The sequence below is a fragment of the Pleurodeles waltl genome, chromosome 6 (assembly GCF_031143425.1).
Source record: "Pleurodeles waltl isolate 20211129_DDA chromosome 6, aPleWal1.hap1.20221129, whole genome shotgun sequence".
Classification (NCBI taxonomy): Eukaryota; Metazoa; Chordata; class Amphibia; order Caudata; family Salamandridae; genus Pleurodeles; species Pleurodeles waltl.
In genome coordinates this window covers 1,554,049,207-1,554,063,153 of record NC_090445.1, presented here as the reverse complement: position 1 = coordinate 1,554,063,153, position 13,947 = coordinate 1,554,049,207, and the positions used below count along the sequence as shown (strand labels likewise).

General features: G+C 44.7%; 1 protein-coding gene across 11 annotated transcripts in view; it reads right to left on the bottom strand.

Moving 5' to 3' along the window:
- The window catches only part of LOC138301106 (TAR DNA-binding protein 43-like), a 154,983-nt gene that overhangs the window by 132,074 nt on the left and 8,962 nt on the right, over positions 1 to 13,947 (bottom strand). For 2 of the 11 annotated variants that reach the window (XM_069241222.1, XM_069241228.1), the window contains exon 2: positions 6,662 to 6,764. The exons of the other annotated variants lie outside the window; for them this stretch is intronic. The gene's annotated coding sequence lies outside the window, so the exon portion shown is untranslated. The remainder of the gene's footprint in view (positions 1 to 6,661; positions 6,765 to 13,947) is intronic. 11 annotated transcript variants of the gene reach the window in all.

Genomic DNA, 13,947 nt, shown 5'->3' with positions numbered 1-13,947 from the left:
CCCCTTTCTTTTGGTCACCCCCTGTTGAAGTCTTGGACACCCTTGTCTTGACCCAATGGTCCGCCTTCTTTCCCAATTCTTGGGGAGAAATTGGTCCTAGGTCTACCAGATGCTGATGCAGTTTATCATTGAAACAATTACTCAATAGGTGTTCTTTCACAAATAAATTGTACAGCCCATCATAATTATTTACACCACTGCCTTGAATCCAACCATCTAGTGTTTTCACTGAGTAGTCAACAAAGTCAACCCAGGTCTGGCTCGAGGATTTTTGAGCCCCCCTGAACCTAATCCTGTACTCCTCAGTGGAGAATCCAAAGCCCTCAATCAGGGTACCCTTCATGAGGTCATAAGATTCTGCATCTTTTCCAGAGAGTGTGAGGAGTCTATCCCTACACTTTCCAGTGAACATTTCCCAAAGGAGAGCACCCCAGTGAGATCTGTTCACTTTTCTGGTTACACAAGCCCTCTCAAAAGCTGTGAACCACTTGGTGATGTCATCACCATCTTCAAATTTTGTCACAATCCCTTTGGGGATTTTTAACATGTCAGGAGAATCTCTGACCCTATTTATATTGCTGCCACCATTGATGGGTCCTAGGCCCATCTCTTGTCTTTCCCTTTCTATGGCTAGGAGCTGTCTCTCTAAAGCCAATCTTTTGGCCATCCTGGCTAACAGGAGGTCATCTTCACTGAGAGCATCCTCAGTGATTTCAGAAATGTGGGACCCTCCTGTGAGGGACTCACTATTTCTGACTAACACAGTTGGAGACAGGACTTGAGGGGTCCTGTTCTCCCTATTTAGGACTGGAGGAGGGACATTGGCCTCCAAGTCACTAATTTCTTCCTCTGTGATGTCATCATCAGAGGGGTTGGCTTTTTCAAACTCTGCCAACAGCTCCTGGAGCTGAATTTTGGTAGGTCTGGAGCCAATGGTTATTTTCTTTATATTACAGAGAGACCTTAGCTCCCTCATCTTAAGATGGAGGTAAGGTGTGGTGTCGAGTTCCACCACCTGCATCTCTGTATCAGACATTATTCTGCTAAGAGTTGGAATACTTTTTTAAGAATCTAAAACTGTTTCTAGAATCTAATTCAAACTTTTAAATTCTAAAAAGACAATGCTAAACAGGGACTTAACACACAAGGCCCTAGCAGGACTTTTAAGAATTTAGAAAAATTTCAAATTGCAAAAATGAATTTCTAATGACAATTTTGGAATTTGTCGTGTGATCAGGTATTGGCTGAGTAGTCCAGCAAATGCAAAGTCTTGTATCCCACCGCTGATCCACCAATGTAGGAAGTTGGCTCTGTATGTGCTATTTCAAAGTAAGGAATAGCATGCACAGAGTCCAAGGGTTCCCCTTAGAGGTAAGATAGTGGCAAAAAGAGATAATACTAATGCTCTATTTTGTGGTAGTGTGGTCGAGCAGTAGGCTTATCCAAGGAGTAGTGTTAAGCATTTGTTGTACATACACACAGACAATAAATGAGGTACACACACTCAGAGACAAATCCAGCCAATAGGTTTTTGTATAGAAAAATATCTTTTCTTAGTTTATTTTAAGAACCACAGGTTCAAATTCTACATGTACTACCTCATTCGAAAGGTATTGCAGGTAAGTACTTTAGGAACTTCAAATCATCAAAATTGCATGTATACTTTTCAAGTTATTGACAAATAGCTATTTCAAAAGTGGACACTTAGTGCAATTTTCACAGTTCCTGGGGGAGGTAAGTTTTTGTTAGGTTAACCAGGTAAGTAAGACACTTACAGGGCTTAGTTCTTGGTCCAAGGTAGCCCACCGTTGGGGGTTCAGAGCAACCCCAAAGTCACCACACCAGCAGCTCAGGGCCGGTCAGGTGCAGAGTTCAAAGTGGTGCCCAAAACACATAGGCTAGAATGGAGAGAAGGGGGTGCCCCGGTTCCGGTCTGCTTGCAGGTAAGTACCCGCGTCTTCGGAGGGCAGACCAGGGGGGTTTTGTAGGGCACCGGGGGGGACACAAGCCCACACAGAAATTTCACCCTCAGCGGCGCGGGGGCGGCCGGGTGCAGTGTAGAAACAGGCGTCGGGTTCGCAATGTTAGTCTATGAGAGATCTCGGGATCTCTTCAGCGCTGCAGGCAGGCAAGGGGGGGATTCCTCGGGGAAACCTCCACTTGGGCAAGGGAGAGGGACTCCTGGGGGTCACTTCTCCAGTGAAAGTCCGGTCCTTCAGGTCCTGGGGGCTGCGGGTGCAGGGTCTCTCCCAGGCGTCGGGACTTAGGATTCAAAGAGTCGCGGTCAGGGGAAGCCTCGGGATTCCCTCTGCAGGCGGCGCTGTGGGGGCTCAGGGGGGACAGGTTTTGGTACTCACAGTATCAGAGTAGTCCTGGGGTCCCTCCTGAGGTGTTGGATCTCCACCAGCCGAGTCGGGGTCGCCGGGTGCAGTGGTGCAAGTCTCACGCTTCTTGCGGGGAGCTTGCAGGGTTCTTTCAAGGCTGCTGGAAACAAAGTTGCAGCCTTTCTTGGAGCAGGTCCGCTGTCCTCGGGAGTTTCTTGTCTTTTCGAAGCAGGGGCAGTCCTCAGAGGATGTCGAGGTCGCTGGTCCCTTTGGAAGGCATCGCTGGAGCAGGATCTTTGGAAGGCAGGAGACAGGCCGGTGAGTTTCTGGAGCCAAGGCAGTTGTCGTCTTCTGGTCTTCCGCTGCAGGGGTTTTCAGCTGGGCAGTCCTTCTTCTTGTAGTTGCAGGAATCTAATTTTCTAGGGTTCAGGGTAGCCCTTAAATACTAAATTTAAGGGCGTGTTTAGGTCTGGGGGGTTAGTAGCCAATGGCTACTAGCCCTGAGGGTGGGTACACCCTCTTTGTGCCCCCTCCCAAGGGGAGGGGGTCACAATCCTAACCCTATTGGGGGAATCCTCCATCTGCAAGATGGAGGATTTCTAAAAGTTAGAGTCACTTCAGCTCAGGACACCTTAGGGGCTGTCCTGACTGGCCAGTGACTCCTCCTTGTTTCTCTCATTATTTTCTCCGGCCTTGCCGCCAAAAGTGGGGCCTGGCCGGAGGGGGCGGGCAACTCCACTAGCTGGAGTGTCCTGCTGGGTTGGCACAAAGGAGGTGAGCCTTTGAGGCTCACCGCCGGGTGTGACAATTCCTGCCTGGGAGAGGTGTTAGCATCTCCACCCAGTGCAGGCTTTGTTACTGGCCTCAGAGTGACAAAGGCACTCTCCCCATGGGGCCAGCAACATGTCTCGGTTTGTGGCAGGCTGCTAAAACTAGTCAGCCTACACAGATAGTCCGTTAAGTTTCAGGGGGCACCTCTAAGGTGCCCTCTGTGGTGTATTTTACAATAAAATGTACACTGGCATCAGTGTGCATTTATTGTGCTGAGAAGTTTGATACCAAACTTCCCAGTTTTCAGTGTAGCCATTATGGTGCTGTGGAGTTCGTGTTTGACAAACTCCCAGACCATATACTCTTATGGCTACCCTGCACTTACAATGTCTAAGGTTTTGTTTAGACACTGTAGGGGTACCATGCTCATGCACTGGTACCCTCACCTATGGTATAGTGCACCCTGCCTTAGGGCTGTAAGGCCTGCTAGAGGGGTGTCTTACCTATACTGCATAGGCAGTGAGAGGCTGGCATGGCACCCTGAGGGGAGTGCCATGTCGACTTACTCGTTTTGTTCTCACTAGCACACACAAGCTGGCAAGCAGTGTGTCTGTGCTGAGTGAGAGGTCTCCAGGGTGGCATAAGACATGCTGCAGCCCTTAGAGACCTTCCTTGGCATCAGGGCCCTTGGTACTAGAAGTACCAGTTACAAGGGACTTATCTGGATGCCAGGGTCTGCCAATTGTGGATACAAAAGTACAGGTTAGGGAAAGAACACTGGTGCTGGGGCCTGGTTAGCAGGCCTCAGCACACTTTCAATTGTAAACATAGCATCAGCAAAGGCAAAAAGTCAGGGGGCAACCATGCCAAGGAGGCATTTCCTTACAGAAACCCTTGTAGGATCTACACAAATGACCCCTTGCTGAATTCAGAATTTTGTCTACTTTTCAGAAATGTTTAGGTTTCTGGGATCCAGCATTGGTTTCACACCCATTTCTGTCACTAACTGGAAGGAGGCTGAAAGCACACAAAAAAAACAAACAAAAAAAATAGTAAAAATGGGGTATGTCCCAGTAAAATGCCAAAATTGTGTTGGAAAATGGGGTTTTGATAAACTGTTTACATGTATCATGCAGTCCCCAAAAGTTATCTTTTTCTTCTGTTTTATTTCTTGCCTTTGTCAGCGAGGTCTAAAAGTTACAACCTTGAGAGCACTTAAAAACACTGAATAGTGGAAGGGGTTTTAATTTTGGTGTCCCTATTAAGTTAGTGTGGGGTCCCAGAGATTATGTAAACATAAGGAACACATCGTGCTGGACGTTTTGGTTGTGCTCCTAGGACCACCACTGGCTGAGTTAAAGGCAAAAATGTTTTGTAAAAGTAATTCCCTCCAAAGTATTATGGGGCTATTTTCTAGAGTGCTGTGAATCTTGTAGTATTCGCTCTCCTGTTGTGCTGGAAGAGCCGCTTTCTCTTTGATGATTTCTGTTTAAACTAAAGCACTTAATAAATTTCAAGTGTTCTACAAGAGGGGAGGGCCACAAGAAATGACTCCAATTAGGTAACTGCGAACAATGTGACCAGTGCTTCAATAGCAGAGATTGAGTTTGCACGGTGAGTGCCATGCAAGGGGAAGAGAAAAAAAATAATAATAATAGTTCACCCACGCTGAAGTATATTGGCAACCGTGCAATAATTCATGTAACAGGTGCAGTCTGCAAGGCGCGACAAAAAGCCTCAAATGCAGGACAAACGTAAAACATTTACAAATGAAAGTGATGTTTTTAAAGGGAAGGCCACGATCAAGTGAAAGTGATGGGCGTGAGGTGGGCGTGGTTGATAGCCCACAACACAACAGGTCAAAGTGATTGCGCATTCGACCTAAAAAAGGGTAAAGAACAGGGAAAGACATTAAAAAATGCTGAGGGAGGCAGAAAAAACGGGAATGGCTAAAGGAGAGCACGAAATGCGGAGGGAGTATCAAGAGGGATAACCAAGGAGGAAAGATGTTAAACTTGGTGAGAGCAGAAACTGAAAATAAAGCTGTCATTTTTGTATAATCTAAAGCAGGTTGGACTTCCCAGTCTAAACCTTGCAAAGTAATTCTTAGCTCACGTTGTAGAAAGTCTAAATAAGTGACAAGAGTTTGAAAATTTTAGCTCAGGGTAGTAAGACATCAGGCTACATACCGATGAACTTTGTGTACTGGACCAAATTCTTTTTGTTGCATGTTTGCATAGAGGGAAAAGAAAAACAAAAAGTGAAAAAAGGTTTTCTAAAAAAAAAAAAAAAAAAACACACACACACACACACGACACCCCAACCCCCCCCCCCCCAAAAAAGCGAGATATGGTCATCTTGGAAAGCAGATACAATAAAGGAGGTAACCTAGTCAATGGACTCAGAAGCTCTGAGGAAATGAGTTTATCGTAGAGTAACACATAGAAAAACAGACATATTTTAAAGCTACAAAATATGTACGTTTATGTGGGCTTGTGTTTTCTGTCCTTGTATAAGCTAGTAAGTAAGCATACTATCACAACCTGAAGTTTACTCCTCTTATAAGCAGGGAAAAAGGTTGATTATTTGGATCCTACACAGAAGAAAAAAAAAATGGAAGTAGGCTTGTTTACAAAACCAACTGAAAGAAATATGTTCCCCCATATTAATTGTTTTCACCATCAGGGCCAAAACGAAGTGAATTCTCTTTGGTCCATGTACCCACTGAGGCATAACTTAAGATCTTCATTATTTTGTGCTCAGTGCGGAGGTCTTTTTATTGAAATTTCAGACAAGAGGATACCCAAAAAGGCTGGTTAGGGAAGCCTTTTAGAGAGTAAAATATTGCAACAGAGATGAAAAGAACACACAGAGCACAAAAACACAGTGTGTGTTTCTCACCATTATGTTGAACAACAGAATGGCAGATTATTAAGTTACCCAGGCATATTTTGAATATGGATGGTGATAAACCAGAGTTATCCAAACCGGTTTGCCTTCCATAGTAATACTAAACTTAGAGATAAACTAGTGTTGTCTAGTTTCCCCACGCAACAGATGTTTGTGTAGAAGCAAACCTGTCATTGGTAAGCAAACTTGTTGTTGGTAAACACAGATGTGGACAAGGTCATGTGTGCGATTGGCAATAGTATTGAAGAAGTCTATGTCGACCTTAGGGAGATTGGGAATTGAAGCCATGCAATGTCACACCTTATTATTTACCCCAGATCACAGGGGCAAATAATGGGGTACATGACATTGCATGGCTTACACACCTGCCTCTTCCTCCTGTCATCTGACTCCTCGAATATATTCTTGATCTTTAGTTGTTTCCACCAAGGACAAAATGTAATGACAATATGTACAAATACTGACCCTCCCCTCACTCACTCACTCACCATATCTCAATCTCAAAAAAGGCCTCCTGTCCTCCTGAAAAAGACACTACTAGAATGACAGGTCTTGAAATCTTGTGAAATTGGGAGGCCAACTTGGCGTTGTACTATAAATGCCATGCCCACGCTGCCCAGCCTTGCTTGGCGTTTTTTTTGAGAGAACAGACTTACCTACAAGTTTAGTTCCAACTTCAGCAGTCCTTTGGCCTTAGCCCAGTCTTTTCAGGCTTTCTCCTGATCTCCTCCCTCTGACAAGCAACACCTTGTCAGCAATCTACAAAAGTAAAGACAAAAAAAACACACACACACACACACACACACGAGAAGAGAATCTTTAATAGAGGTCAGTACCCTCAACCCTTCCCAGAACGTGAAAAACAAGACCTTTTTAATAGTGGTGTTGATTGAAAGTAAATGACTCACAGTGAGAAACTGAACTTGATAATTCAGCAACAGATCTCTATGAAGTAATAGGACTGGACTTTAACATAAGATCACTTTCAGGGATATTGACGACTTGGAGACAAGACAGGGGAGTTTATGATTAAAAAAAGCAGCAGAGTTCACACAGTTAATGCTCGTCAAATCTTTTGTTTATGCAGATTCCGGTTAAGAGATTTTCCCCAGTCAAACCCAGACCCTGCTATTTGAATAAGGGAGAAGCTACCCCAAGAAATCAGAAAAAGTGCAAATCGTTAAGAAAGCTTTAACATCTTGTTTTATCCTAATTCTCCTCATCTGGGAGTTAACCACCAGGACATGTAGTGGTCATCAGTTGAGGGCTAACCTCAAGGGGATTATAGGGACTCTTCATTCCGGCACAAACCAGCAGATTCAAGTAAGTGGAATATTGACAGATGATGTAAACTTTATAAACCCTGAGACATGTACTTGATCTAAGGACACAATTGGTAGGCTTTGGTGATCATCTTGAAAAGTGGAAAGACCTAACGTTAGGAGACGGCCTACCAACATAAGATGCTTCCTGTAACTCGTGTGTGGTGGAACTGCTGTGTGGATCCCCTCTCCTGCTGAGCTGCGTGGATCCTGCATCACGGGTGGTGGTCCGGAGTAGTCCTCTTGGTCCTCTCCATCAGCTGTCCAACTATGGATGTAAGCCTTTGCCTTCCCACGCAGGACAGTACCCCCTTGCACCATTGGGTGTCTTTTCCTCCTTTTGGGTGGTTTGGGGAATTTACTCCAGCATTTCTGGTTGCTCTGGGAGGGGGGTGGGGGGTTACTGTGTTACTTACCTCTGTGGTTTTCTAGTACTCCCCTCTACACATTTAACTTACCTAAGTGGCGGTACCTTGGTTCGCATTCCAATTGTGGGGCGAACGCAAAGCAGTCGGTCCCTGCTGTAATCTCTCTATGGGCTTGTACCATGCCCACCGCACACCCATGAGTTTGGTTGGTTTGTGGGCTTGCCTTTTAAAATTTGCTTGGTTTCATTAGCAAAAGGCATGCATAGATCATGCCGTTTCCTGTCTTTAGCCCACCTCGAGCGCACTTGCCAACTACTGAAAACATACGAGGCCCCGTGTTTTCCGTATGGTTTCTGAACAACTTTTTTTCTATACATTTCCTATGCAACATCATGTGATCTTGCTGGCCGGTAATCAAGCGCTTTGCACCATATGGACCCAGTTACATGGATAACTGCATTTTTGGCAATAAAACGTTTAACTACGAGCTAACTTCTGTTTTACTTTTTATTTTCCATTTATGTGGCAAGACATGTCCAATTCGGAATATACTACACAAGTAGCTCTTACTCAAGCAAATGGGCGACCCATTTCATTACAAATGCTTGTTTTGGTATATGGTTTGTGCTCCCCTTGGGGTCACTATTGGTTATTACTATTTGCACTGTTTTCTAAAGTTTTTAATGCTTATTTCTGATTGCTAGTGTATATACATATTTAGTGTATTACCTACCTTTTAAGAGTGGGTCACCTGTCTGGTATTTTGTCGTGATTTGTTCCAAAAATAAAGTACCTTTATTTTTGTACAACTGGGTGTTTTCTTTCATGTGTAAGTGCTGTGTGACAACAGTGGTACTGCAAGAGCTTTCCATGTCTCCTAGATAAATCTTGGTTGCTAAACCACAGCTACCTCTAGAGGGCCTGGCTTCTAGACACTGCCTTCACTAATAGGGGATACCTGGACCTGATATAAGGTGCAAGTACCTCAAGTACCCACCACACAAATTACAATTTGAATTGAATAATATATATATATATTTTTTTTTTTTTTAATGGTATAGGGCCAGTGGTTTCTACATTTTGTTGCTAACAATCTTTGATAAGGGTGGCTCTTTTGGAGTACAGTTGGTGGATAACTGAACTGTCTCTATATTTTTTGTTATAAGTTTAATTAGAATTGCTCAGATATTTTAGATGCCCTGATGAAGGTGATCGGTCACTGGCCTGTGTGCACCAAAAAGTGCGTTGGTAACAGAGCTGGAAGAGTCCACTGAAAGGCGATTCAAAGCAGGATTATTATGCATTTTTGGTACAGGGATGTACATTATAACACCCTGTGACTCAGTATTGTTTTTATTTAAGTAGAATGGGCGAGTATGACTGAGGATGGATGCTAGTGAGATTATTATTAATTTTGAAGGGTTTTAGCTGTTTTTGTTTTGTAAAAGGTGACAATTTGAATATTTTGTATGAATTATTATACTGATACAAAGAAATGTAATAAATTAAATATGAATTTATAGAATGTTTTTAGTCGTTATACATGTTCTGGCTTTCATGCTTTATAAACTATTGTGTCCCTATTTAGGTTCAAAATATTCAGGTTAAAGAAATTAAGGTCTTTTCAGTTTTTGTAATTTTCTTTTCCCAGAGACCAATATTAATCTACTCTTATTAAGGTTTCCCTTTTCTTTTACATCACTTTGGACATGAGCAAAGCACTGGCAGATGGTTTATTCCTAACGGGGCTCAAACTTGTATTTTCTGAAGTGCTTTAGGGCAAAGTTGTCCAGTTAGCACACTAAGGCCATTAAGGAACAGCCAAGGCAAAGGTACGTCTGTGAGACAAGGTGTTGTTCACAGGAATGGATGCCTTGGTTAAAGACACTCAACTGCCACCTGTGTCTAGCTACTGGGAGAGGAGACAGAGCGGCAACGTCATTACTAAGGAGACTTGCATCACACCATTGCACTTATTCAGTGCGACAGTTCTGAGCAGCCAACAACTTATGAACAAAGTGGGCAGGATCCGAGGGACATGACGTGCACATACTTTTTAAATTTGACAAACAGTTACCTGACCCCTACTATGTTAAAAGGCAACTGGCCCAGAATGGTTGATTCCAACATTTGAGAAGTCTCAGCTGAAGTAGAAGAGGGAGGGGTCTCCTCCACTGTGAAGTAGAGAATGGGACAGACAGCTACACAAAAAACAAGCATTCTTGCCAGAGTATCTGTTGCCCACAAGAAATGCAAGTGTGCTTGTGAGAAATGGCCTCTTTTTGACACCCCCAACTGCTTATGTGGTAAATTTCCTTACAGGGGATGGACTATCAAGTGGAACACAGAGAATGCCCATGCCAATGCTGATGGCCTTTCCAGGTTCTTCCACTTAGATGATGAAGGCTCACTAGTGAAAGGGTAGACTCATCCTCTCATTTGGGGGGGGGGGGGGGGGGAAATAGTGTGATATGGTTAGCCCTCACTTTCTGCCTGATGTATTATGTTGCCTAGAAATTGTAGTGCCCAGGGCCCATTCTAACCAGGTTCCCTGAGCCAGAGCTCTCATCCTAAAACTGATGTCATGCACTGGCACAATTGGGTACACCCTTAGCTACCACTATAAGTCCCTAGTAAGATGGTACTTGGGTACCCAGGGTGTGAGGTACTATGGGCAGCAGCACTGATTGTGCCACCCTCTAGAGCAGTGGTCTCCAAACTTTTTCATGCTGCGCCCCCCAGTTGAAAAATAAAAAATCCTTGCCCCCCCCCCTCAGAATTTTTCTGAATTATTTTATAAAGATTGCAATGTTTAAATACCATTAGACCTATTTAAACATTGCAGTTAAATACTGTTACCTTTATAAACAATGCAAAGACATGTGTCTGCTTAAAACAAAGCCCGGTTATCTGTAAAATGTTTATTTTGGCCAGAGCACCTGGTGCCCCCCCCCCCCCGGGATCACTTGAGGCCCCCCAGTTTGAAGATCTCTGCTCTAGAGCCATGCATCCAGATGCACCCAGAACTGCCATTGCAGGCAGAGTGTCCTGCTGTAAACCTAAAACACAACCTCGACATTGCACGCCTCCTGTGTGCCTAGCCCACCGTACGCTGCATTTATTATGGGTAAGACACCACTCTGGCAGGCCTTACATCCTTTAGGCAGGGTGCACCATATTATATTTGAGGGCACAGCTGCATGAGAAATATGCCCCCACTGTGTCCTTGCCAAACCTGTGACATAGCGAGGGAACAGAGAAGCCATTTTAATACGTGTGCCCGGCACTGGTCAACACCAGTTTCTTAGCTACATGATGGCTACTCTGAACCCTGGGTTGTTTAGTATCAAACAGCTCAATGATAAATCCAAACTGATACCAGTATTGGATTTATTCTTAAATGTACCCAGGGGTCACCTTAGAGGTGCCACCTGCAAAAGCTTGGCATGATTTCTGACCATTCTATCCATGCCTGCCACCTTCAGACACCTCACCTTGGGGGAGAGCCCCGCCTCTCTGGTTTGTAGAACAATGCCCTTCCAGGGTGGAGATGCTAGCACCCCATCCCTGAGGAATGTGTACTGCCCTGCCCGTGAGCTTCAAAAGGCTTACTGTCTTTGAAACTTGACCCCCAGGCCTGCTGCTAGCAGCAGATGGTCAGCCCCTTTGCAAACCCCCATTTTTGGCGGGAAACCACACAGAGAGTAAGGGGAATGGCCCCACCCGGCATCCACCACCCCTAAGGTTTTGCCTGCGAGGTGGACCCTCAAATTAATTTTCCTCCATCTTAGATGGAAGGAAACTAACCAAACAGGGATAGAGAAGTGACCCTTCTTAAAGAAAGTGGTCACTATAGTGGGTGGAGCCACCTAGAGGTAATTGTTCCAGTGGACACAAAGGATCCCCCTAAAATGCCCACTAAATTCAGTTTTTAGTAGGCACCCCTAGATCAGCTATTCGATCAGAATCGAAGGACACAAAGAAGACCAGCACCAAGAAGATCCAAGGCACAGTGTGGACCTGCTACACAAGAAAAGGCGCCACAACCTGCCTGCTGCACAGAGGACTCGACAATCGCGGCTGAAGAGCTGCTGGACACTGGACTGACCTCAAGAACCCCCAGGTACCTCCATGCTTTGCCAATAGCCCATTAACTGCCTCCAGAATGGAGGTACCACTCTGCAACAAAGAAGACCAGCAACCCAGTGAGGGTCACTTCACTGACCGGAAGCTAACTCCTGAACCGGAAGTAGCAACTGGAGCTGGTGACACCAATGACCATGAGGACAAACCCTGCAAGTGTGCCACGTTTGGTGGCACTGCGTCCTCCAGTGGTCGAAATGTACCAATACCCTGGGTACTGGTCAGTTGATGTCGGACACCAGGAAAACCAGCCCGGCCGTGGTTGAAAAAGGACCAGGAGGAAGCCCAAGTCGAGGGACTTCAGAACACCACGGACCTCCTGCCAGAGTGCCCTTGTTGCCCTGCAAGTGACCCTTGAAGTGACTTACCTCCAGATCCAAAGGGCATCTTTGTGACCGCTCACCAATTCGCCCTGCACCCAGCCACCCTATAATGAAGAACCCGGTGTGCTTCAAGTGTCCCTCGCCCCCTTACAACCTTGACACTCCAAGGGGGCCCCAAGGAACCACCTCTAAACGTACCTGCACAAACCTTTCCCAAGTACTCCCCCCTGCAATGGCTCTGCACTAGCTCCAGAGACTTTTCACAGCTGCTCCAGCTGAAACAGTGAGGTGTCCTAACTTCTCCAGCTGGCACAGTGTGCCCACCAATGAACTTGACCAGCCTGCAAAAGAAAGAACTTGGTAAAGCAACTGTGTGGTTTTATACGTATTTTTAAATTGTGACTCTCTATTGAGTCCTATGGTGAGTAATTAGACACAAAAAGGCTATTTTTTTTTATTAAAAACTTCAAAAACCCATATTTCCCAAAGCACGTAACCAATTTTGACAATCCTGGTCCCAAAAATTATATAAAAATCTGAAGTATTTTTATAAATTGGTCTTGAGTTATTCCTTCGAATGTGTGAGTTGCATGACTGATACTGAGTAGGACAAATGGTTTGCTCTTTTTTCAAGATTGGCCCGAATGCTCAACCAAGATACCTTAAAAATTAGGTGATCTAGTTTTTACCACTGTAAACCAACGTGTGGTTGCCTGGACCCCCTGCACATTGTGCCTAGCACTGCACACTACATAGAGGGCCAGTCTCCTACAGTGCTCATCTGATTAGTCTGAGGATGTACAGGCTGCTTGGAGACCAGTGTTGGTTTTAACTGACTGAGTCACTTGAAGAGTATTCTTCTTGAGATGTATTTTAAGGTGACCCTGATGAGCTGTGTGCTATTAAAGGACAGTTAAAAAATGTGTTGGCACTATGTGAAGTCTACATATTACTCATATCTAAACTTTAAAAGCACTTTTTTAAATCTTAAATCTAAATGTCTGTGCACTTCGTAGCAGCATATCATACTGTATGTAATGCAGTACATATTCATAGCGCTATCTGCCCTAGGATGGGCACCCACCAACATTAAAAACCCACAAGTCACTACTGCCCCTTTGCATGAAGCAGAATTCAATTATGTGGCTACCTGGATACACACACATATCTTCAGTGATTACATTAACCAACAGAGGTTTCAAAGCATAAAACAAGCATTTGCAACGCCAATAGGACCAATCTTTGGTACCTACTGGCTTTGCCAATAAGTTTTAGTCTTGCTGTACACCAATCCGGATGCTTTGCATTGCTCTGAAAAAATAAAGTCAATGTTGAAAAGTTGAAAGCAAAAGTTATGTTGTAGGCATGCTTGTGGGTGAGTGTTTCTGCTAGTGTGAATGTGAGTGAGTGAATATGAACATGAGAGGGCGTGAGATGCGACTTCCGCTACCCCTGGCATTTTAGTGAATTGATGAACAGTACCGGAATCACAGCTTGATTAGTGGAGGGGCACTAATTAAAATGATTAAATATATGCTTGGACCATGTGTAGGAAGCTGGATCTGTATATACTATATCAAAGTGAGATATACTGTGCACAGAGTCCACGGGTTCTGTAGGAAGGTAGCCTCTTTCTAGCCTTGTTACTCCCACTTTTGGCCTGTTTACTGTCTCACTGGGATCCTGCTAGCCAGGGCTCCTAGTGAAAACCCTATGTTGTCAGTGTGTTGGATATGTGTCACTGGGATCCTGCTAGCCAGGACCTCAGTGCTCATACGTTTGTGGC